This window comes from Macrobrachium nipponense, chromosome 10 (assembly GCF_015104395.2).
Source record: "Macrobrachium nipponense isolate FS-2020 chromosome 10, ASM1510439v2, whole genome shotgun sequence".
NCBI lineage: Eukaryota > Metazoa > Arthropoda > Malacostraca > Decapoda > Palaemonidae > Macrobrachium > Macrobrachium nipponense.
The window spans coordinates 81,160,545-81,165,544 of record NC_087204.1 but is presented as its reverse complement, the minus strand read 5'-3'; the positions used below and the strand labels follow the sequence as shown (position 1 = coordinate 81,165,544).

Below are 5,000 nucleotides of genomic sequence, written 5' to 3'. Positions count from 1 at the left end.
ACTAGTAAGACCCAATAGGCCGTCGAATACAAGTATAAACTAGATAATCAGTCAGTTCGAAGTACGAGCATTTGTTCGACAAACGATACATAATTTTCTCGAAAATTTTGCTCGAAAAACGGAAAGTTCGTGATATGAAACGTTCGACAAACTAGGTACCACTGTATTGCTGTTGGGGATGTAACTGGCACTATATTAGTTAGAGCAGAAAAAAGGATTCTCTGAGCTAACCACCTCCAGTGCCGAGTTAAAAATTATGATGAAGTATTTTTGGTGTCATTTTTTGTACGAAGAATTCTTTGGCAATGATGCACTATTAATATTATGGTCGCTGTCTGGTTTTTAGCACTGGGAAAGAGATTTTTTGGGCTAACATATGATGTGGTATTGTTGATGTCTCTTTATTGTAATTACGTAGAAATTACTTGCTGGGAAATAAATGATGCCGCTTTATTCATATTGTGACAATTGCTTTTTAGTATGCACTGTTACAAATGTTCTAAGCTATTCTAGCTAACGATACAGCATTGTTGCTATTGTTGGTGTCCCTTTAGTATAAAAAAAGATCCAGAGAATTCTCTGGGTTACTGCATTTTGCAGCGTTGGTCTCTTTGTTATTAGCATTTTCTTATCAAACGAAGTACTGCATACGCAGTCACAGTACTAAATATTGCCTGCATTATTATATGATGTAGCGCTATTACTGTCGATATTTTACTTAGGTATTACAAAGGCCTCTTTTTATCTTTGTTACCAAATTCTGCGACAGTCTGTCCTCGTTGAATATTCAGTATTTCAATTTACATGTACCCAGTATATTTGGATTTTTATTTTCTTAAGAGAAGAGAGAGAGAGAGGTTTAGAGAGAGAAGAGAGGAGAAGAGAGGAGGAGGAAAGACGAGAGAGAGAGAGAGAGAGAGAGAGAGAGAGAGAGAGAGAGAGAGAGAGAGAGAGAGAGAGAGCCTGCATTTGTGAGCTATTTTTCATGCCAGTTTTTTTATAGCTTACATATTGCTTAGCCAATTGGTCCCATAACGTAAGTGACATCCAATATAGCGTAAAAATATGAAGTGATATGCAATATGACATAGGATAGGAATATTAAATGTGATTGATGAAAACCCATTCTTCCATTGACTGCGAAATACTTGTTCGGAGTTTTTAGTCGTCCTTAAAACCTATAAGCAATTCTGTATGATATTTATTTCTTCGCAAGCATTTTGCTCTTAAAATTATGAATTATAAAATCTTATATATAGATCCCATTCCAGGAGGATTTACGGTAGCCTAAATATGTGGGCCCAATAATTGCCTGCTGGTAATGTTTAAAAATCGTACCATAATTTTTTTCGTAGTGGAAACCGATTATGCAGATCATTTTGCAAGAGACTTCTTATCGGCTCTAAACAGCTTTCCCCTTGTTTATGAAAAATAGATAGATGGATACCAAAATTTTTCGCAAATGGTGTTAATCGAAGTCCATATATTCATTACGTTATGGTTACATTCAAACTGAGCGATGGAAACTACAGCACAACGTTAAACAACATTTGTAAAACCTGTTTGTAGGAACTCGCTCAAACGAAGGACGGTATCTATTCGTGTTTAATACTGGCATCCAATCAAATGCATATGGTTTGCAGTTATAAAGACAGGCGCACCCATAAATATATTTCTTTATACTCGCCATTCTTATTGGCAAAGTTGAAACCAAAAGTTTTCGACACTGATTCATATCGGGCCTTGTAGAAAGGAATAACCAAAGACTTGAAACACTTCGACTCACGTGAATTCGTACAGTCAGAGGCTTTCGATCTAGCTGTTGAGTTGCTTTAATGGTCATGGTAGGATCTGAGTTGTATGTATGTATTATGTATGTATGTATGTATTTCGAGAGCTTTCCGATTGGGTGGTACTCAATCCTCAGGCTCGTTAAACCACACATTCTGTATTGAAGCCACGAACACGTAGGGCCAACTGTCTCATCGACCATACGACTTGCCATTTGGCCCCTATCAGTTTTAGATATTTCTTCAATACTTTAAGGATCATTCTTTTACTTTGTTCTCGTGGTGGAGCTTCCTTTAGGCAGCCCTTTCTGTATCATGTTACATATGAAGAATGAACATTGGATAGACTCTTTTATCAGAGCTGGACAGTATGGCCTATAAAACAGAGGCCTATAAGAAAAACTAGATTATAAACGACTGTAAATCTAATTGAGATAAAAACCTTAAGACGTCGACAAATGCTTATGATTTAATTCTGTTATTTATCCTTATGAAAGTCAGTGCAGTCCATATAAAATACTAAATAAAACCTTAGCTACCCAAATGCCAGAACGTACGGAAATATCCCCCCATCTCCTTTAAGTACATCAAGACTCCCCATACACCACGTTGGATAGTCTTATAACCAATTCCGAGTCAATTCGCTTCAGCCAATAGTTTTGGCTAACGGTTCCTTTTTTCCCAGTTCGATGGGAAAGGGCTCTCGTCTCTGGAGGCTGCTTATCTCCTCCTCGGATATTGCCAATCGCTGTTATCCCTCACCAATGTCTATTTCTTAAAAGGTCCGTACTTCGGTGGGAAACGCCCTATAATTGAACCCTAAATGTATCTGCAGCGCGTGGATTGGACGCTGATAAGCATAGAGAGAGAAAGTGTGTCTGGTTCTCATATTACTGCCTCGGCTTCATTATTTCACAAAAATGTATTTGATTTTACATTGCAGCCCAATCCTGCATTGTACGTACCATGTTTTGAAGATGATATAATATGGTTAGCAAGATATATAAATATGTGTGAATGTATTTTTTTGTCAGCCTCGCGAAACGCACTAGATTCAGATAGACAATAATAAAAGCAGAATAATTTCCATTCATTCATGTATTCATAGATACATCCATATTTGTGTGTAGGTTTACATATATTATTATTTTACCGTCTTTAGGCCATATATTCCCATACATATATTTAAAACCTCGTTTATGGTGAGGAATTATTTGTATTTGGGACAAATACTTTAGTGACACCCCAAAAAATACAAGATATTCCATATTCTACAACTCAATTTAAGGTCTATAAGAGAAAATGGACTAGTTTCAATTGCAGCCTAATATACCATGAATTTCATAAGCCTTGCGATAATTTGGCCATCAGTAGAGAACCGATGGTTGGCGGGACCTTGGAACCAGTTCAAACAACAATGATAGTTATTATTTTACTTGACAGGTATTATTTTACTTATATACTGCAATTAAAAGAACGGTAAAATTAAAAGAACGGTAAAACTGAAGATTACTACCGCGGCCTGTTTTCCGCTAGTCGATGCTCGAAATATTTTCCTCCCTTTATTTGTGCTTTTGGGTATGTTTGTCTTATATTTATGATATTTGCCCTCTTTTGGTTTTTTTCTTTTCTTCTATCCTTATGGGACTATTACTAAGCATATATGGCACTATTTTGCACGTAAACTCGAGGTTACCGAACCAGAGAATCGCGGTTGTCGACTTCATTTTGACGGAAAAAACTATGGATGGTATAATTTCATTTCAATGGCAACATTTGATATTGAGGTTTATGAAAGCTACCCTACAAATCTGCTTAATACATCTACTACGAAAATCGTACTAAACTCTATAGGCAATTCACTGTTACCGATATATATATAGTTTTTTTTTTTACATCCATTTCCACAGGGTTGGTGCTAAACAGGGCTGTCATGAGTAGCCGTATAAAACTTTACCCGAACTACACAAATATTAGAGTAATGACAATTTACACGTTCAATTAACTGTCCAAAAACGATGTTAAAATTTATTTATCTAGTCCATTAAAATATATGTATATGAGTTTTTGTCACATACCCCATAACATTTTTTTAATCACAGATATCATGACTCGTGTGGTTTAATATCCAATTCACTATTTCTCTTAAATAATTTACCCCCAAGGGGAATGATAATTTTCAACTTAAATTGAAAATCTGAGGTGTATTACTACTATATGCTGGTATAAAAATTACTGGAAAAATGGAAACTGTAAAATGTCTCCTAATAACGACTCATTCTATATAGAATGAAGCATGTGACTTAAGCTTTTGACATAAATTTGTTATTCATCCTCAAGAAATTAACTAGTCATTAGTTACAGAACCGTAAGTAAAAAAAAACATGGACAACAAGATGGAGTTGGATAGTCTCGGAACCTATTTCGAGTCAATTCGCCTCGGCCAATAGTGTTGGCTAACGGTTCCTGTTTCCCTGACCAATACGTAAGAGCTTTCGTCTCTGGAGGATGTTTATCTCCTCCTCAGAATATTGCCAATCGCTCTTATCTCTCACCATTGCCTAGATCTTGAAAGGCCCGTACTTCGATTGGAAACTCCCTTCGCTAGACATCTACATGTTTGTGCCGTCCCGCATTGAACGTTGATGGACTTCAGAATTGCAGAGCGGACGAAATAGCGGGGGAGAGGGAGCATACGAAGAGTAACAATGAATGAAAGAGAGAGAGAGAGAGAGAGAGAGAGAGAGAGAGAGAGAGAGAGAGAGAGATGGGGGCGGGGGAGCTAGCCTTATACCGTATATTCGCAGTTTTTTCCTTTTCTTGAAATATTTACAAAAAAAAAAAAAAACTCCCAACTCTACATAAAAAGTTCGCCTAAATATGTTACTATTTAGTGGTCTCTAGTGATACCAGGTGCTAAGATGTGAGCTAATATGGCTGACTAAAAATATGCAAGGAGAGAACATGGAAAAGCCTTTCTTGATAATTTCAGCAACAATTGTACAACAACAAAACAATGAAAACTTCCACTGCAACTACTATTGTGTGCATATATAAGATCTCCCTTGATAAGTTGCACAGATTGTTGCATTTTCCCGGCATACACATAATGTAAATTGTTATATATATGTACCGTATGTGTGCATCTGTTACATATAGATATGATATTCTTAAGTGTCCCCCAAATGACAAGATATGTCTAGATCCGCC

At 36.5% G+C, this 5,000-nt stretch overlaps 1 pseudogene; it reads left to right on the top strand.

Moving 5' to 3' along the window:
* Positions 1–5,000, top strand: part of LOC135224015 (uncharacterized) — a 41,774-nt pseudogene that overhangs the window by 33,897 nt on the left and 2,877 nt on the right.